The sequence below is a fragment of the Pinus tabuliformis genome, chromosome 1_2 (assembly GCF_031772625.1).
Source record: "Pinus tabuliformis cultivar Carrire ecotype Pingquan chromosome 1_2, CPIR1, whole genome shotgun sequence".
Lineage (NCBI taxonomy): Eukaryota > Viridiplantae > Streptophyta > Pinopsida > Pinales > Pinaceae > Pinus > Pinus tabuliformis.
The window spans coordinates 753,084,200-753,106,380 of NC_142298.1; the positions used below are offsets into that span (position 1 = coordinate 753,084,200).

The 22,181-nt window shown below is 34.7% G+C and overlaps 3 pseudogenes across 1 annotated transcript in view; 1 reads left to right on the top strand and 2 right to left on the bottom strand.

Moving 5' to 3' along the window:
* Positions 1-9,786: 9,786 nt before the first annotated feature.
* Positions 9,787-11,028, bottom strand: LOC149207960 (putative ribose-5-phosphate isomerase 3, chloroplastic pseudogene; annotated as a pseudogene).
* A 2,921-nt stretch (positions 11,029-13,949) lies between these two features.
* LOC149207961 (putative ribose-5-phosphate isomerase 3, chloroplastic pseudogene) lies at positions 13,950-15,077 on the bottom strand (annotated as a pseudogene).
* A 6,301-nt stretch (positions 15,078-21,378) lies between these two features.
* The window catches only part of LOC149207962 (heptahelical transmembrane protein ADIPOR3-like), a 127,312-nt pseudogene continuing 126,509 nt past the window's right edge, over positions 21,379-22,181 (top strand). The window contains exon 1 of the transcript XR_016252712.1: positions 21,379-21,757. The product of XR_016252712.1 is annotated as a heptahelical transmembrane protein ADIPOR3-like (transcript). The remainder of the gene's footprint in view (positions 21,758-22,181) is intronic.

The following is a 22,181-nucleotide window of genomic DNA, read 5'->3' on the forward strand; positions in this document are numbered from 1 at the left end:
TAATTTTTTAATATTACTTAAAAACACTAGTAAAAAATTCAAAGTTCAAATTTCTATAGGCCAAGTACTAACGGGGAAAATCTAGGGCGGACGCCCCTCGACCTAAATTAAATTTTCATTGTATAACTTTAACATTTAATAAAAATTATTATAACAAATCCTTTAAAATCTATCTAAATTTTATATAAATATTGGAAAAAAATTGAAAATCCAAATAATAACATTCTTAAGAAGAAAAATCATACTCATATTCCAATTTTTAAATTACATGTGTTATTTATTATTTTAATCTAGGGCGGACGCCCCTCGACCTAAATTAAATTTTCATTGTATAACTTTAACATTTAATAAAAATTATTATAACAAATCCTTTAAAATCTATCTAAATTTTATATAAATATTGGAAAAAAATTGAAAATCCAAATAATAACATTCTTAAGAAGAAAATCATACACTAGTAAAAAATTCAAAGTTCAAATTTCTATAGGCCAAGCACTACAAGACCTGACCCTAAGAGCTTTTGAGAATTGACCCTGTGACCTCCCAAACGGCGAGGCCCCTACTTGACCAATTGAGCTAACTCTTGGGGCTATTAACTTACCCCATATATATATATATATATATATATATATATATATATATATATATTTATTATTATTAGTATATTTGATACATTCTGGTTTATATATGCAATTTTTATAAATGTAATTATATATGTTTTTGAAAAAAAAATATGTTGTTTCCATTGAAAACTAATCATTCTTCTTTATATAAATGATATTATTTTTATGATGATGAGTATCTATGATCTCAACAAGCAATTAAATGTACTTTATCCATGAACAAAATATTAAAGGTTATGATATTTTAATCTAAAAAGACCACTTATGCTAATTTCTTGTATGAAAACAACTATTTGAAGGAAGTGACTTCACACAAATATCTCAAAATTGATATTTGTTACAAGGTTAATTGAAGCTACAACATTGAGAACAAAATAAATGGAGGGTGGAAAGTTTATAATGAACTTAAAAATAGTTGTAAATTATCAACATACCTTTGGTTATGGGATAAGAAGAAACTCCTTTTTAAAACTCTTGTCACTCCTATTATCTTATATGGTTGTGAAGTTTGGGGCTATAGTATCTCTAGAGAATTGTGGTAAAAAAAAGAGTAAATCCAAGAGTGTTTTATAACTCATGATCTCAAATTAAAGGCAATACACCTTATCATATCCTCCTCATAAAAGTAAGTATTTCCCTATTGAGAGCACAACTATGACTATGTACATGTATAAGAACATGATAAACAACATATATCATGATGACATCAATGTATAAAATTTAAATAATTATAATTAACTTAGTTTTATTGTTAATTATTTTATTTTCATTTTGAATATTTTATTCTTAGTTTATGGCTTTTTTATTTTTATTTTTACTTCTATTCCAAGAATTTTTATTATTTAGACTTAATTTCGTTCTTATTTATTTATATTTTAATTTAAATTTTGACTTAATCTAAATCTTAATATTTGACTCAAGTCCACTTTAACATTCTAAAAATTCTTTTTTCAAAACTAGTTGTTGTATCATAACCTTTAAAAATATTAAAGGTCTTTACATTGATTTCTCTATTTAATCAGGGTGCCATGATTTGTGTCTTCATCTTGACGATGAACTGCACTAGATTGTTCAAACCCCTAGACAAAAATTTTCCTATGTGATTTTTACCAAAATATATCTCAACAATTATAATATCTATTAATAGTTGTACTAATATGACAACAACAATACTTTTGACCAAATTTTAGACGAATTACATTTAACCAAAACTAATTACATCATAGCAATACAAAGTAAATTAATAACTAAATTAAACTAAAGGCTAGCTATGCAACCTTTTTAACATAAAAAAAAAATGTATATCTAAAAAAGTTCACTATTATTCTTTATGTTAATAAAAAGTTTACAAAATAATGAATCTCTTATGAAAAAAGTATACCTAAATATCTAAATATTGACATAGTATAATTACACTTTTAATTTATTTATATATTTTTTCACTAAAACCAAAATATTTTGATTTTATTTAGATAAAATTATGATGTTCTTAATTAATTAACAATGTCTTTATTATTCTTTTTCTTTATTAATTAGTATTTTAATGAAAAACAAATTTATATAAAAAATAATTAAAAAATCATTCTCATTCTATTTATAATCTTTCATTTAAAATCAAATTTATATGAGTAAACATATGAAAATAAGTTAAAATAAAATGATCTAATTCATTAAGATATTGAATATGTTAACCTAAACTACAAATTTACTACTATATAATAAAAATTCACATGGTTTGAACTCATGGACAGCAAAGCAACACTTGTCATCTCTCCCCACCATCAAGCAAATGTCCATAAACACTAATGTTCATGCAATGTGTATCACGTGCATGTGAGTGGGCTAAAAGGGTTAACTCACTTAATGTCATGATATATCACATGCAAATGACCACCACATAATAATATAAAAGTCCAAGAACCTAATGTTCATGCAATGTGTATCACGTGCATGTGAGTGGGCTAAAAGGGTTAACTCACTTAATGTCATAATATATCACATGCAAATGACCATCACATAATAATATAAAATACCCTGCAATACAAGAAGCCAAGCAGGCATGTGGTATAACCTGCACTATGTAATGTGGTACAACCTGCACTATGTTATTAATTTTATTGTAGATTAGTATAGTTTTATTTTAAATTTGACAACCTAAGAAGCTAAGCAGGCATGTGGTATAACCTCCACTATGTAATGTGTAATGTGGTACAACCTGTACTATGTTATTAATTTTATTGTAAATTAGTATAGATTTATTTTAAATACAAAATTAATATGAGTTGATAGACATCTAATTTTTTTTGGTATAATTTTCTTTATGAACTAATATTATTTAAATATTTTGTATAGTTTTTTTTTTTTTTTAGGTTGATATGAGAAAAATTTCAACTTTAATGAGAGACAAACAAAATTACATATCATACGGAGATGTAAAATAAACTTCTTGGCTCAATCAATACCATTAATAAAAATAATTAAAATCTTTATACACTTAACAATAAATTCCATCCTTGTTGGGTCAATCTGATAAGATCTTTATTCTACCTAGGTTGACAAGTTAGAGACTAGGTTCCATCCTTGTTTGAACAATCTCACAGTCTCCTTATTCTACTTAACTTAGTTGACAAGTTAGAAATTAGAATCCAAACTTTGTATTTTTTTTTCTCGGCAAAAAACTAGCTAATTCATATATTATATGTACAAGTGAAAATTACAGACAGTAGAGCATGTCTTCCAGGGCCTGTAGTAGCACCCTGGGATCTTTGACCATGATTCAGAAAGCTCCCTTGAAGGGGTAGCGTCACCAAAACATCATAGGCTCCCTCGCAGGGGCAGCACCGGACCAACTTTTCAAGACAGTTCCAGAAAAGATCAGACTCCCTGAGGAGCATCAGAATGAAGACCCAACGCATTCTTGCCCACGCAGGGGCTTACAACCAAAATGGACTGACTCAGAAACTCAGCTATTAACTTAGACCATTTGAAATTAAAACTAGACCAGAGACTGAACAAGATAACATATGGCGAGGATGTAAGCATCCTCTGCCAGCAAACAGTAAGTGATAACAGGAGATAGATACCCGCGTCCACGCTAGTCCTGGAGTTGAGTTGTCGAAGGAAGGAGAACCGCGAGCTGGGCCTCTACCTCTTCAGCAAGGCTTTTGTCCTCAACGATATACGCCCAGCCATCACCCTCTGGTCGTCCCTCCCATATCTTCCTCCAAACCTCTTCGTCGACGCCTGGAGGGGGTGGGCCCACTGGAGGAAAGGTGTCTTGCGGGTCTTTGTCTTCCTTGCTCCCAGCTTCAGACGCTGGAGTCTCCATGGCTGAGCCTTGTTCCGCCACCTCTTTGTCTCCTCTGTCAATTTCCTTCCCCTTGCCTTCCGGTTGCTTCTCCGACAAGCTCTGAGGGGTGTCCTCCCCATTGCCTTCCGGAATTGCTGTGAACATGACTGATATGTGAGCAGTGAGCCCTGGGTAGTTCTCAGAGCCTTGCAGGTTGAAAACCACCGAACCGAAGGAGGGAAGCTCCAGTCTTCCTTCATTGGAACTCCCCACTTCCAAGAATTGCCTAATAGGGAGCGGGGTGGCCCTGACTCTCCTGTGACAATAGCAGCAGCAGCAGTGATGATGCTCATCTGCTGCAGGGGCTCGTGAGGAGGAACCTCTTGCTGGACCTCTCCTACATGGCTGTCGCTCTCGGAATTTGACCATGGTGAGTCCAATTCTTCTTCTGTAAACTTGTGAATGAGTTTGGAATGGATAACTGAACCAGTTGCTTTCCAGAACTCTCTCTTGCACCCAATCTTCTTTCTGCAATTCTCCCCTTGGTTGCAGGTTAAACCTCTTCCATAACTTGCGTTGCACTTGAGCCAATTGCCTGCGTCTGCTTGACCAACGACCTGAGTGGCAATCGCACCAGGTATCCGAGCCTCCGGGTGATGGTAACTGCCACAGCCACGACCCTCTGTATTTCCGCGGCTTCCACCTCTCTTCAGGCAATAATTTCTTGCCCAATCCATCTTGCCTGTATAATACTGCCTCAATTCCTCGATGCAGGGGGACATTAACTCCGTTCTGCAAATCCATCTACTCTGCCCTCTTGCCATTAAATGCCTTCACTCAGCAAGGCTTCATTAATCATCTGCCGGCCTTCTTCAGGTGGGCAAGGTGCCGACACGGGGTAGCCCATGCGTGGCATGTGGCTCCCTGTCCTTTCCATTCCGCCACCCGCATCCGGGGGAATCCAAACTTTGTATTACTTGAATGGATCTAAAGAATAAAATATTTATTAAACAAGAATATGCTATAAGAATAATATCCACATGTTAAAAGTTATTTATTGGTACAGAATAACTCAAAAGTACATCATTATTTTATCGATAATAATAATTCCGTTCACTTTATATGCCGTCATCTTCCCGATTACTAAACCAAAATCCAATTAATATGTCATTAACAAATGTGAAACCTTTATTTTATATATATATTTTTAAAATTTATTATTTGGTTTTTAAATTTAATACTATTCCTATTATTTTTTTTCAGAAAGAAAATCACGATGTAAATTATATTAAGAAAATATAATAAGCTGTAACATGGGGCCATAAACAGAGCAGCCAAAAATACTGTTCCTGATGACAAAGAAAGCGCTGCCTTTGAGTCTAAAATGAAAAGGAAACTGAAACCAAAAGCAGTCACAAATCATAATATTATTCTAGAAATACTATTCCTATTATATATATATATATATATATATTATTGAAATTTATAATAAAATATATATGTAGTTTAATTTATAGAAATTCATTAAAATTTGGTAATATAAATTTAAGATTTTTTATTGTTTAAAATACATTTTTGAATGTATTCAATACTCTTCAAAATCTCGAATGAAAAAGACTATTTTATTTGTAAATTAGACTATAGCTATATATAAGATTAAATTGAATCTAAGTTAAGACTGATCTTTGTATTAACAAAAATTTTAGTATGACTTGGCAAAAATCAAACTCTACAAACTAATTAATCTACACTTCATAAATAATACAATCAATATTTTTAAGTAAAAAAAATTACATTTTTAATATCAGATATTTTAAATTTAATATATATATTATTACATTGATTTAGAGTATATATTTTAATTTTGAATTTAAATTTACAATCTTTTATGAAAATACATATATTCTTAATTATTAAGATAAGTAATATTATACTAGCAATTGCCCTAAAAAGTGCAAGAAGAGGCCGATAGATTTTTTAAATTAGAAAAATAGTATGAAAATTGGAAAAATGATAAAAAAATGCATTTATAGATATGTATTCAGCGCATAAAAATGAAGGACCCCCATAACAAAAATGAAGGCCAGGATGAGTTTGGCTAGTAATTGAAGGGTGAAATAATCACAAATATTCAAACTAAGAATATTAAATAATCACAAATTCTCAATTGCATAAATAGTATGAAAATTGGAAAAATGATAAAAAAATGCATTTATAGATATGTATTCAGCTCATAAAAATGAAGGACCCCCATAACAAAAATGAAGGCCAGGATGAGTTTGGCTAGTAATTGAAGAGTGAAATAATCACAAATATTCAAACTAAGAATATTAAATAATTACAAATTCTCAATCACAAATATTCAAACTAAGAATATTAAATAATCACAAATTCTCAATTGCATAAATAGTATGAAAATTGGAAAAATGATAAAGAGGAGGAGCATTATATTATTATGTTTTCTATGTAGCACTCCTAGCAGCTTTTGCATTATCAAATCCTCAATTGGGTCTATGCTATTGGTCTGGTTTCCGAGTGACAGACCAATAGAAACATTTGGTAATGTATGCTCATGTTTTTAATCATAATATAAATATTCTGATTTCACAAAAAACAATATAGATCATCTTAAAACAGACCAAAACCCTGGAAGGAAGAGTTTCGGGATCAAAATTCCCATCAATCATCTAGAGCTCCAACGTGAAACAAAATTCTTACTAAATTTGAAGAATAATTTCTGCCAAAAGAAGTTGAATTTATCTACTTACTCAAAAATATAATAGTCAAATATATTGGCTCTACCTTGTGAGAAGATGTTTGTTAGGTATGCCATTGCAGTTAAACGTGACAACAAGCACACACGGGAGGTGTGCACTAACTATCATCCCGAACTAACAAGTTTTTGATTGATACGGTAAAATTTGGGCGGAAATGATGTGTTAGTCATAGTTCCATGAAGAACTGAAGTTTTGCAACAAATCCCTCTAAAGTTGCCAAAATCCGAGGATACAAAGTGTCAGAGTTCACAATTCAGTACTATGATTGATATTTTGACAATCTGGGTTCATTTTATAAACCTAATTCTACAACCGCTCAATCAATCAAAATATGATGGTTATTTTGCAGAAACACGGTTCGAGTGGCTTTTGGGGATCCAATTTCAACACACGGGACAACAAGAAGCTTTATAAAATTCTACCATCTGAAAAGCTAACAGAGCCGAACTTCTCAGTCGACGCACTTTGCAAGATTTCTTTCTGAACGAGATTAACAACAACTCCACGGTTGCAAACCTAAATTTATACCGATTTTGTCACTAATTTTTGTAGCGGACAGTTCGACTCGTTCAAATAGAAAATTTTGATTCATGACTGAAAGAAAAATAGACCCACACAGATACCGAAAAAATGAGGCTCCAAACGCGTGCGCAGATTCCTATGCTGTGGCAAATTCCAATATATTTACCCTGAATAAGAGTCTTTATACAAAAACCCGTCAGTCAGGTCGAATGTAGCATGAGCAAATTGACCAGAACAGAAAAAAAGAATCCGCGAATTCTTAATTTCTTTACCCAACGAAAAATTCAAGAACACTACTGGATATCTTGTCACGAATTCTTGTTTGGTGTAATGAGGGCTTGCAAAGCCGTGATGTATGAATGAAAGGTGCTCATCACCAATTCTTGCTGGATACCATGAGGTTTCCTTGATATTAGTTGTGGGCTTTGTTGGACGTATGTTTAGAGGGTGTATTTAGTGACAGAGAAAGTTTTACTGAATGTCTTAAATCCTTTTATACATGATTAGTTTGCTCATGAATTTTTGTTGGATGCAAAGAGGGTTTGAGAGACCTTGATGACTAATAAATGAAAAATGTGCAGGAAGATTTGCAGAGGCAGGACCAAGCTTACCTGGATGCATTGGAAGCATTGCAGGTAGCCTCTGCGATGGAAACAATGGCTCAGATTGTGAGGTCAGTATATTGGTAGTGAAAATACATGTTGTTTTTAAATTTTCTGTGTAGATACATGAAAAAGGTTCTTTTAATGTCCACATATGACCAAAGTGGGTTAATGGCACTTGAGTCACATCCAACAAAAAAAAGAATAACCATGGTAAGAAGTAGCTAAAATGTCAAAAGGATGTGTATAAAAAAACATTGTAAACACAGTAAGATGTGGTAAAACCCAATCTACGAGACCCAAATACATGCACAAGATGCTTTTAAGGAATGACGAAGAAGATAGTTGGAAACTGAGACAAGTAATCAGTGCTGTCACATGTTTTTATCAATGCTTGGAATTAAAAAAGAGAGACCAACTGTGTATTCCACAATCACCGCAATTCTCACAAGGTCATTCAAAAACTATTTCGCTAGATCTTTCAGGAATTTATTCTCAAATTATTTGTTCATGTGCCTCTAGACTTTTGCAGTGCCTCAGTTGGAAAATTTCCTATTGACCTGCTCCTAACTGAAAGGAAAGTTTCAAGGCTATGTCAAATTTAAGAACAAGAAAAACATGAACCCCATCTCTCATTGGATTTGCATTATCCACAAACCTACAAACACTAATGTGGCTCAGAAACATCATAATAGATGATTCTCAGCGCAGCTGAATAGAATCCAATATTTTTTCAGACTGATACCAAGTAGGTCATATGTTTAGACTATAATTTAATGATGAACTAACAGTTTATACACAAAATCCTTATTTTGGCATACAATATTGTCAAAAAAGATTGTTGAATTAACATCTCTGGTGTTTTGAAGATGGTTCCTGTTCCTGAACCTTCAAAGACCATTTAAAAACAGATTTCACTCAACCAAAAATCTGCAAATATGCAATGCTAAAGTTTTCCAATGCTGCATTAAGAATTTTATCCGGCTCTAGAAATACTCCAAAGGATTGACATGGGGAGCTACCACACTTATAAGTTCACAAGCAATCTTTAGCGATCCTTGAACATTATGCACCACATATGCAATGGCCATACGTAGGAAAAGCAGTTTACCTTTTACCAGAAGAGCTTGGGAAGATCTTGGAGCTGTTATGCAAAAAGTACAAATGGTTTGAGTGTATAAGTTTTCACAGTTAGTCATCATGTTGCTTGACCTTTCTGGATATAAAATATGTAAAAACATGTGAAATGTCCAAAAAAAATTGCGCAGTTTGTACCCAGAAAGCTCAAACAACAAGTGGTTTTTCTGAAAATAAATATACCACTTTGTAGTTAGGAATGAAAGATGTTCCATGGTCAGATGGCACAATTGGCAAAACATATTGCAAATAATCCAAAGAACAAATTATCAATCACAGATAAATGCGGTAAAAGATTCCAATTTGCCACTGGTAACCAGCATACTCGCAAGTACGTTGGAGGAAAATTCAAATTTATGGGCTAACTTAGTGCATCATTTTAAGACTGTTGTCTGCTAATGCAAATAGATAAGCAAAATCACAAAATACTGTTCTAAACCTATGACATGAAGCATCAAATTTAAAAACAATAGTTTAGTTAGAGCACCAATATTTTTGACCAGTGTAAAATGATAAACAAATTCAGGAAATACTTTTCTAATCCTATGAAATGAAGCATCAAATTTAAGTGAAAGAGATTGGTTTGAGCAACAATATTTTTGACCAGTGTAAAATGATAATCAATTTAAATATATTTGATACATCCAATACCAGATGTTTCTACTGAAATGGAACAAGCTTAATTGATAAACATTTAAACAGCAGATAGTAGAACAAGATGGCAAATGTTGCGTTTAAAGGGCAAAAACATCACAAAGAAACGTCCGGCAACTCTGCCTCTGAAATTGAATAATAACTGGATAGAAAAATTTGTCATTTGCTAATTTCAAACAACTTTTTCAACATTTGCAGGCTTTTCAGAGAAACTGTATACGTCGTTCAATGTAAGATATTGTAGAAAGGAAACACTTGGTCTCATGCCAAATAGGTACAGTGACCCAAAGCCCCATATGGCCTAAACGATTTGAATTTAGTCAAACAATTACCTGCTAACTCGATACAAATGCATGCAATATTTATATTGCATTTATTTCTAGCTGATTACAGAAAGCTACCCAGACACCGACAGTCATCACGGCAACCCAAAAATTTCTCACTTGGTATTGACCCTAACACCTTCCGCCCCAGCAATGATTACAGCCGTGGCCATATCCAAGAAGAGCCTGTGCTCGACCACGCCTTCGAAAGCCAGCATGGCTTTAGCCGCGGCCCTCGAATCTTTGATCGGAGTCTTGAAATACAAATCCACGATGTAATTGGCGTTATCCGTAACATACGGCTTGTCACCGTCCATCCTGAGCTTCGCCTCGCAGCCCTCGGGCTGAAAGAGGGATTGCAGCCTCGAAGCATTGTACTTCCAACAGAAGGGCACCACCTCCACAGGCATTGCCAGGCCGCTACCGCCGAGGCCACTGACGAGCTTCGATTCGTCGACGGTGACCACGAACTTTGCGGAGGCAGCCTCCACCATCTTCTCTCGGAGCAACGCGCCACCGCGGCCCTTGACGAGGTTGAGCTCCGGGTCGACCTCGTCGGCGCCATCGATGGCGAGGTCAATGTTGGGGTGATCATCAAGCACCGAGAGGGGGATGCCTAGAGACGCGGCCTGCTCGGCAGTGCGCTTGGAGGTGGGGACGCCCACGATGTCTTTCAGCTCCCCGACCTTCATAAGCTCCCCGATTCTAGCCACGACAAAGGCAGCGGTGGAGCCGGTGCCCAATCCCAGCACCATGCCGCTCTCCACATATTCCACGGCTTTCTCTGCAGCCAATTTTTTCAACTGATCCTGCGTCAGGACGCCGGTCGACGAGGACATGGCTCTCACTGATAATCTGGAAGTGTTTAGGCTCCTGTTATGGTTGAAGTGAAGGTGGGTATTGGAATTCAAGGGCTTCCAATTATTCAATTCTAAGGAGGAGGACAACGAGGGTAACGTACAAAACGCAGCTCCCGCTGCGATCGCCATGGCCATGGAACCCTGAGACTATGGACACAACTTCAACTATGTCGATTGCTGCAGGGCCTGGATAATGCTCGTCGATTCCTCTGGCCTTTTTTTATTTAAGTGGTTGACTGCACCATCTCGTATTCGATCTTTGATATCACAAATGGATATCATTCTGCAGGAAGGACGAAGACCATAACAGAAATACCTAACAGAAATTCCTACCATTTCGTCTGAAGGATGATGAAGAACATGACGAGACAGGATGATGAAGACCATGACGGCGGGTGGCGCTAAAAACCTGAAAATGTGTTAAAGCAGACTGGTCGCGCTAAAAAACTGTGCACAAATGTCAGACGGAGATCAAAAGCGTAGATGGTCCAGGTGTCAACGTGAGATTGAAAAAGACGACGAAAGTCTCTTTCAATAGGAAAGGCCTATCGGCCTAAAGATACCGAAAAAATGAGGCTCCAAACGCGTGCGCAGATTCCTATGCTGTGGCAAATTCCAATATATTTACCCTGAATAAGAGTCTTTATAAAAAACCCGTCAGTCAGGTCGAATGTAACATGAGCAAATTGACCAGAACAGAAAAAAAGAATCCGCGAATTCTTAATTTCTTTACCCAACGAAAAATTCAAGAACACTACTGGATATCTTGTCACGAATTCTTGTTTGGTGTAATGAGGGCTTGCAAAGCCGTGATGTATGAATGAAAGGTGCTCATCACCAATTCTTGCTGGATACCATGAGGTTTCCTTGATATTAGTTGTGGGCTTTGTTGGACGTATGTTTAGAGGGTGTATTTAGTGACAGAGAAAGTTTTACTGAATGTCTTAAATCCTTTTATACATGATTAGTTTGCTCATGAATTTTTGTTGGATGCAAAGAGGGTTTGAGAGACCTTGATGACTAATAAATGAAAAATGTGCAGGAAGATTTGCAGAGGCAGGACCAAGCTTACCTGGATGCATTGGAAGCATTGCAGGTAGCCTCTGCGATGGAAACAATGGCTCAGATTGTGAGGTCAGTATATTGGTAGTGAAAATACATGTTGTTTTTAAATTTTCTGTGTAGATACATGAAAAAGGTTCTTTTAATGTCCACATATGACCAAAGTGGGTTAATGGCACTTGAGTCACATCCAACAAAAAAAAGAATAACCATGGTAAGAAGTAGCTAAAATGTCAAAAGGATGTGTATAAAAAAACATTGTAAACACAGTAAGATGTGGTAAAACCCAATCTACGAGACCCAAATACATGCACAAGATGCTTTTAAGGAATGACGAAGAAGATAGTTGGAAACTGAGACAAGTAATCAGTGCTGTCACATGTTTTTATCAATGCTTGGAATTAAAAAAGAGAGACCGACTGTGTATTCCACAATCACCGCAATTCTCACAAGGTCATTCAAAAACTATTTCGCTAGATCTTTCAGGAATTTATTCTCAAATTATTTGTTCATGTGCCTCTAGACTTTTGCAGTGCCTCAGTTGGAAAATTTCCTATTGACCTGCTCCTAACTGAAAGGAAAGTTTCAAGGCTATGTCAAATTTAAGAACAAGAAAAACATGAACCCCATCTCTCATTGGATTTGCATTATCCACAAACCTACAAACACTAATGTGGCTCAGAAACATCATAATAGATGATTCTCAGCGCAGCTGAATAGAATCCAATATTTTTTCAGACTGATACCAAGTAGGTCATATGTTTAGACTATAATTTAATGATGAACTAACAGTTTATACACAAAATCCTTATTTTGGCATACAATATTGTCAAAAAAGATTGTTGAATTAACATCTCTGGTGTTTTGAAGATGGTTCCTGTTCCTGAACCTTCAAAGACCATTTAAAAACAGATTTCACTCAACCAAAAATCTGCAAATATGCAATGCTAAAGTTTTCCAATGCTGCATTAAGAATTTTATCCGGCTCTAGAAATACTCCAAAGGATTGACATGGGGAGCTACCACACTTATAAGTTCACAAGCAATCTTTAGCGATCCTTGAACATTATGCACCACATATGCAATGGCCATACGTAGGAAAAGCAGTTTACCTTTTACCAGAAGAGCTTGGGAAGATCTTGGAGCTGTTATGCAAAAAGTACAAATGGTTTGAGTGTATAAGTTTTCACAGTTAGTCATCATGTTGCTTGACCTTTCTGGATATAAAATATGTAAAAACATGTGAAATGTCCAAAAAAAATTGCGCAGTTTGTACCCAGAAAGCTCAAACAACAAGTGGTTTTTCTGAAAATAAATATACCACTTTGTAGTTAGGAATGAAAGATGTTCCATGGTCAGATGGCACAATTGGCAAAACATATTGTAAATAATCCAAAGAACAAATTATCAATCACAGATAAATGCGGTAAAAGATTCCAATTTGCCACTGGTAACCAGCATACTCGCAAGTACGTTGGAGGAAAATTCAAATTTATGGGCTAACTTAGTGCATCATTTTAAGACTGTTGTCTGCTAATGCAAATAGATAAGCAAAATCACAAAATACTGTTCTAAACCTATGACATGAAGCATCAAATTTAAGAACAATAGTTTAGTTAGAGCACCAATATTTTTGACCAGTGTAAAATGATAAACAAATTCAGGAAATACTTTTCTAATCCTATGAAATGAAGCATCAAATTTAAGTGAAAGAGATTGGTTTGAGCAACAATATTTTTGACCAGTGTAAAATGATAATCAATTTAAATATATTTGATACATCCAATACCAGATGTTTCTACTGAAATGGAACAAGCTTAATTGATAAACATTTAAACAGCAGATAGTAGAACAAGATGGCAAATGTTGCGTTTAAAGGGCAAAAACATCACAAAGAAACGTCCGGCAACTCTGCCTCTGAAATTGAATAATAACTGGATAGAAAAATTTGTCATTTGCTAATTTCAAACAACTTTTTCAACATTTGCAGGCTTTTCAGAGAAACTGTATACGTCGTTCAATGTAAGATATTGTAGAAAGGAAACACTTGGTCTCATGCCAAATAGGTACAGTGACCCAAAGCCCCATATGGCCTAAACGATTTGAATTTAGTCAAACAATTACCTGCTAACTCGATACAAATGCATGCAATATTTATATTGCATTTATTTCTAGCTGATTACAGAAAGCTACCCGGACACCGACAGTCATCACGGCAACCCAAAAATTTCTCACTTGGTATTGACCCTAACACCTTCCGCCCCAGCAATGATTACAGCCGTGGCCATATCCAAGAAGAGCCCGTGCTCGACCACGCCTTCGAAAGCCAGCATGGCTTTAGCCGCGGCCCTCGAATCTTTGATCGGAGTCTTGAAATACAAATCCACGATGTAATTGGCGTTATCCGTAACGTACGGCTTGTCACCGTCCATCCTGAGCTTCGCCTCGCAGCCCTCGGCCTGAAAGAGGGATTGCAGCCTCGAAGCATTGTACTTCCAACAGAAGGGCACCACCTCCACAGGCATTGCCAGGCCGCTGCCGCCGAGGCCACTGACGAGCTTCGATTCGTCGACGATGACCACGAACTTTGCGGAGGCAGCCTCCACCATCTTCTCTCGGAGCAACGCGCCACCGCGGCCCTTGACGAGGTTGAGCTCCGGGTCGACCTCGTCGGCGCCATCGATGGCGAGGTCAATGTTGGGGTGATCATCAAGCACCGAGAGGGGGATGCCTAGAGACGCGGCCTGCTCGGCAGTGCGCTTGGAGGTGGGGACGCCCACGATGTCTTTCAGCTCCCCGGCCTTCATAAGCTCCCCGATTCTAGCCACGGCAAAGGCAGCGGTGGAGCCGGTGCCCAATCCCAGCACCATGCCGCTCTCCACATATTCCACGGCTTTCTCTGCAGCCAATTTTTTCAACTGATCCTGCGTCAGGACGCCGGTCGACGAGGACATGGCTCTCACTGATAATCTGGCAGTGTTTAGGCTCCTGTTATGGTTGAAGTGAAGGTGGGTATTGGAATTCAAGGGCTTCCAATTATTCAATTCTAAGGAGGAGGACAACGAGGGTAACGTACAAAACGCAGCTCCCGCTGCGATCGCCATGGCCATGGAACCCTGAGACTATGGACACAACTTCAACTATGTCGATTGCTGCAGGGCCTGGATAATGCTCGTCGATTCCTCTGGCCTTTTTTTATTTAAGTGGTTGACTGCACCATCTCGGATTCGATCTTTGATATCACAAATGGATATCATTCTGCATGAAGGACGAAGACCATAACAGAAATACCTATGAAGGATGAAGACCGTAACAGAAATTCCTACCATTTCGTCTGAAGGATGATGAAGAGCATGACGAGACAGGATGATGAAGACCATGACGACGGGTGGCGCTAAAAACCTGAAAATGCGTTAAAGCAGACTGGTCGCGCTAAAAAACTGTGCACAAATGTCAGACGGAGATCAAAAGCGTAGACGGTCCAGGTGTCAACGTGAGATTGAAAAAGACGACGAAAGTCTCTTTCAATAGGAAAGGCCTATCGGCCTAATTAAATTACATTTATCATACTTATTGAATTATTTATTGCATTCCACAAATTAAAATCTGCAATCTTTTATAAAAAAACATATATTCTTAATAATTAAGGTTGTTAATATTATATTAAATTACATTTATCATACTTATTGAATTATTTATTGCATTCCCCTTTTTATATATTATATTTACAATCTTTTTATATATTATATATTATATTGACTTAACAAAATCACACAATGAACTTAGGTTTTTTCTCCTTATTAAGTTGAATATTAATGGTTAACATTGTTAATATCATATTAAATTACATTTATCATACTTATTGAATTATTTATTGCATTTCCTTTTTATATATTATATTTACGATTTTCTATTTCTCCTTGTTAAGTTGAGTATTAATAGTTAACATTATTAATATTATATTAAATTATATTTAGGTTTTTTCTCTTTATTAAGTTGAATATTAATTGTTAACATTATTAATATTATATTAAATTACATTTATCATACTTATTGAATTATTTATTGCATTTCTCTTTTTATATATTATATTTAGGATCTTCTATTTCTCCTTATTAAATGGAGTATTAATGGTTAACATTGTTAATATTATATTAAATTACATTTAGGTTTTTTCTCTTATTAAATTGAATATTAATGGTTAACATTGTTAATATTATATTAAATTACATTTAGGTTTTTTCTCTTATTAAATTGAATATTAATGATTAACTTTGTTAATATTATATTAAATTACATTTATCATACTTATTAAATTATTTATTGCATTCCCCTTTTTATATATTATATTTAAATATTATATTTAAGATCTTCTATTTCTCTTTATTAAATTAAATATTAATGGTTAACATGGTTAATATTATATTAAATTACATTTATCATACTTACTAAATTATTTATTACATTTCTCTATATGTATATTTAAATTATTATAAATAAAAAACATAAAAATAAAAATAAAATGACTTAACAAAATCATTAATCACACCACAAACTTAAGTTTTTTCTCCTTATTAATTTAAGTATCACATTAAATATTTCACATAGGATATTTAGGACCTTTTCACATCTTTATTTCTTAAAAACGTAAATTAATGATTTAGAAAATTCACACTGAAAAAATTTTAAACTTTGGATTTTTACTAACTAACTTGAGAATACCAAATTAATTAAGATAGGTAATGTCTCTACTCATTAAAAAGTCCGTATCATTTATATTATTTTCTTTTTAAAAATAAAAAATAAAAAATATTAATGATTAATATTATATATATATAAATATATACACTTAGGAATTGTTTTTAAGGAAATTTTTTGGATTTTTTATTGCTAGAATCCTACGAAAAAGTTTAGTTTTTTTATTGTATGTATAGATTCAACATCGTGAACTTGGATTGTGGGGTTACCCATCAAACTTGTAATTTTAGTAAATTCATGTTGGATTTAGAGAAATTAGATCGGAAAAACTTACCAAAAAAGCTTCCAAAAAATCGCAGTAAAGACAACCTCATTTGTTTATGTTAATAATGTTTGTGATATAAATTAGTTTAATAAGATATTTAAAAATAAGAATTTTTATATTTTCATATTATAAAGAATAAAATTAAATATTAATTAATACATATATTTTATTTAATAGATAAAATAATAATTTTTCATGATATTCTCCCGATCGGGATGAGGAAACGTGGAGGTGATAATGGTAAGGGCATTGATTATAAGGACAGGACAGTAGGAAATGACCACAGGTATCAGGCCACCATCCCAACAAGTGAAATGAATACTCTGTCAGACAAAACTTCAAGTGGCAGGGGTGGGAAAGGAGGCGTACAGATGATGGAGAAAAATGGCGGTGGTTATGACTGGGAGAGAAGGACGGTGAAGAAGCATAACAAGAAGGTGACGGGAGGCGAAGAAAAGGATAATGCGGATGGAGTGAAGGAGGAACGGCTTGAGGAGCAAGAGGAAAACAATACCAGGGTAATCTGCAAGCTTTGGTACGTGCAAACTGCTTTTCTCACCTTACTTGTTCTCCTTTTTATCAGTAGAATGAATAACAGTCAGTTGTGGGAGGAGATGGGAGGTGGAAAGAGTCCGGGAAAACTGGGAAGGCCCCATGTTTCGCAGTATGAAGACCATCTGGAGAGATCCCAGGGAGGAGGAAGAAACTGCAGTCAGGGGCAGAGGTTGAGAAATAATGAGGGAAACCAGAATGGGGCAGCCATGGCTAGAAGCAAAGGAAAGATAGAAGCTAGAGATTTGCCGACAGACCCCTTAAAATGGTACCCGACCCGCATGACAGAGGGAGTGCTTCACCCCCTGAACTCGGGAAAGGAGTATCATGAACAGAACTTAAAAATGGAAGGGGAGAGTAGTAGGAGGAAAGAAATTCCAAAGAGTCAAGTGGTTTCCGATGAAGAGCATGAATTCACTATAAATCTAACACCTGTGATTGATGTGTGTGAACAGGAGGAGGTAGAAGCCAGGATGGCTCGACAGGGTCGAAGGCGTGGTCGAGGAGGAAGGGGCCGCCCGAGACAAAGTAATCAGGGTGACAGGCCTGTGGAGGAACCCGAGAATCAACATAGAGAGAGGCGGTCTGCCCGGACTGTTAGCCAAGAGGCAGCCCGTGCCTACCAAGAGGAAACGGACGAAGACATTCGCAGGATAATTCAAAATCTGGAGGAAAGAGTCCTTGAAGAGCAGTCAGGCTCGGAAACGGAAGAATGGGCTGCTATAGTTAGTGACCCAGGCAATACAAGGGGGAGACAGACGCTGTATAGAAGATCCCTGCACATTTATTGGGTTTTGAAGAGTCTTTTGGCAAAAGCCTTGGAACAAGTTGCTAAAGAAATGGCTGAAATTGCCAATGGCATCCCAAATGTTCAGAAGGAAATGAAAAATTTCCAAACCATTATGATCAACCAGAACAATAAGCTGGCAGAGATATCTCAGACCCTGTCCAGGATAGCAAGTTTGGTCTCAAGCCAGGAAGAGCATGCGAATTTCCCCATGGAAACAAACAAAGATACTGGAACCAGAACTGGCTGATGCGGAGGACGATACACTGGAGGTTTTTTGTTTCTTTACAAACACTGTTTTATGCTGCATAGAAGCTTATTAAGTAATTTCAGATGTTATGTTTATATAGCTAGTATGGACAGAATCACCAAATTTTGGTTTTGGAATGCCTACAGTAAACTGAGGTGGCCAACAGACCTGGTTTCCCCTAGGGGCAGGTTGAGGCCACCATAACTGTGTATATGGTCTTTAAGTTTAATGTGAATAGAAAAGAAGAGAACTACCTTACATACAAAAAAATAAAAAATTTTCATGATATTTTCTTTAGTGAACTTTGTTGAAGGTTTTGTAGAGATTTTCAAAAATTATAAGTTTAAATTGTTTAATATGCAAAATGATAGTGTTTTAGAGTTTTTTGGGACACCAATAAAACAAATCTCAATCTTACTCAAAATTGTATTACTAAATTCCTGTTAGAAAACCTTTCATTTATTAATTACACTTCTCTTATGTATAATAATAATAAAATAATTAAGAAAATAATAAATTTTAATTGTCGAAGACTTTTTATTTCAACTTAAGGTGGATGAGGATCTGTTGATTTTTATTTTTATTTTTTTAATTGATATCCTAGATTGATTCTCAAGGGAATGTGCTCAAAATATGCTTAGTCTTAATGCTTATCAAGAGATGTACTGTTTAGTCTTAATGCTTATCAAGGGCTTTAGTGTTTAGTCTTAATGCTTATCAAGGGCTGTTGTGTGTTATAGAGTTTGTTAGGTTGCATTGACTTTTAATAAATTTAAAAAATGAGTTGTCTTTAGTGCCACTTTTTGGAAGCTTTTCCGGGTTTTTCCAGTCTAATTTCTCTAAAATCCCACAGGAATTTATTGAAATCACAATTTTGATGGGTAACCCTGCACAATCTAAGTGCCCTAGGGGTTTTTGAGGGTGCTGAATCCATATATGAATTAAAAAGACAGTTTAAATAACACAAATCAATATTTCACCTCAAATGTTTACAACGGATTCCGGCATGGGAAAGTCCAAAAAGTCACACTAAAGACAACTCCTTAAAAAATTCAATTTGTGCCAAGTGGCTCCCCGCCCACCAATTTCCTAGGGATTTATTAAGCTCCTCCAATTCTAATAAGCTCCTCCAATTCAAATAAACTCCTCTATGACAAGTTACTCATTATTATTTATATATAAGCAAATTTTATTTAGCAAAATGGTCTATTACTTTTAATAAATTTAAAAAATTAGATTCGTAGGGATTTGAGATTATTCCAATTATAATAAGCTCCTCCATGCTAAGTTCCTCATTATTATTTATAACATTCATTTATATATAAGCAAATTTTATTTAGCAAAATGATCTATTATTTTAATAAATTTAAAAAATTAGATTCCTGTCAAGTGGCCAACCCACCAATTTCACAGGGATTTGAGATTATTCTAATTCTAATAAGTTCCTCCATGATAAGTTCCTCATTATTATTTATAACATTCATTTATATATATAAGCAAATTTATTTAGCATTATGGTCCATTTTACAATAAGATGTGTAATCCCTTTTTTTCTTAAGTTAAAGTTGACCCATAAATTTTTTATACATGGTTAATGAGAGAAATGTGTGCATTGATAAGACATTTTTTTTGTTACAATAGATTTTTTTGTTATATTTATAAAACTTTCAACTATATTAACCACATTAAAAATATTAATATAATTGTACTGATTAATATCATGTTAAAAACCATCCCATCTATTAATTACACTATTGTTATATACCAACAAAATAAAAAATAATTAAAAAATAAAAAATAGTAATTAATACGCAAATACATAATTTTATGAATATAAAAATATTTATATTTTAATTTATTTCTATCCCTTTCAGAATGTAGATATTATACACACCAATTTAAATTCATTTTAATAATTTTAATTTTAACTTTTTAAATATTAATAAAATTATATCTTTTATTTATTAATTATATGAATTTATTCATTAATATATTTAAAAAATTAAAACAAAAAATTACAAATATGTTTAATATATATATATATATAAATATATAAATAATAATAATGAAATATGAAAGTTTGAGTACACTGAGTAAATCATTAAAGTAAATTGGGTAAATCGTTGGCTTAATCATTGGCTCTAATTGTGAGTTCTTGTCCCCATAGGAATCAAAGAGAATAAAACCCCTAACTAACAACAATATTAAAGAATTTTAAATTTACCTCCATACCATTTGAACTAACCTTAAAACTAAATTTACATTATAGTAAAATATTTTATATCAATTTTTAATTACCTCTTATTATTTTAAATTTTTCTCTTTTATAATTATTCATAGTAAATAAAATTTCCCTACCTACACATATATGTATATATATATATATACAAAATTTTGAATTACAACCTTTACATAAAAGTATTTTAATAATTATACATTTTATCATCCGTTAATTTTTATATCCCATAAATTAAAATATCTCTATACTATTTAAATTATCATAAACGTTTTATATCCCATAATTTAAAATATCTTTATAATATATTTAAATTATCATTTTTCAATTTCAACTCTCGTAAAATAATTACTTTTTAAATAGCAAAGCAACTCTACCTGGGACACCATGTCTCGCTATAAACCAACTCAACCGTCGCCAAAGGATGCAGACATTTATCTGCAGAAACAATGTTAAAAGGCCCAAATTGAACTCTCATAAGCACGATGTAGACATCCAACGATCTGCAGAAACTGTCTTGAAGTGCCCAAATTGAGTTCTCAAAATCAAACTCCCAGAAAATGTACAGCCGGACTGCGACTAGCACCTAACGTTCAATTTGGAAGATTCGCATCGCTTCGCGTAACTCCCTTAGTCGGTGTAAAGTGGCCCAACTGGCCAGATATTATAAAAAGCAAAGCAGGAAAGCTTAATCTTACACGGGCCAGATATTATAAAAAGCAAAGCAGGAAAGCTTAATCTTACACGGGCCAGGTGTGAAACCACTAACCCATGTTATGCCTGCAAACATTTGAAAAGGAGGCTTCCGTTTTATTTTAATTCCCTCCTCTCCATCCGTTCATTCGTATTCTGCTTCCACAACCAGTCGGGCCAAGCGGGCAACCGAGTGAGATCTGATAATGGCCGAGAAGGACCAGCGCCGAATGGTGGACTTCTCGGCATTGCCAGACTACATGCGAGACAACGAGTACATCCTCCGATATTACAGAGCCGAACGTCCTCTCAAGCACACCCTTCTCAGCATTTTCAGCATTCACAACGAAACGCTTAATGTCTGGACGTAAGTCGAGTTGTTTCTTTTCTTCATGCAATTCTGCTTCTTCGTTCAAATACTCTGATATTTGATTGCTCTGTCATGCCTCTTCATCCATGGTCTCCATTGCCAGTTTTTGCAATCCGTCTGATTAAGATCCTGTTTCTTTTAATTTTAATTTTTATTTATAAATTCCTTGGGTCAGTTTTAGTAATTCATCTACCGAATCTTTTATTTTTAAAAAAATTCCTAAGCTTCTATTTCTTCAAAATCACCAGGATCTAGGACAAGGAGTCCTCAATCTCTGTTTTTTTCCAATTTACAGTGAAATAGAGCTGTCTGCAATCGCAGCGGCTCACCACTCACCTTCTTAAGGTTGTGCATATTTCTATATTTGCCTTTTGAGTGCATTTCCTTCTGTAAACTTTATGAAAATCCTCAAAGTGACATT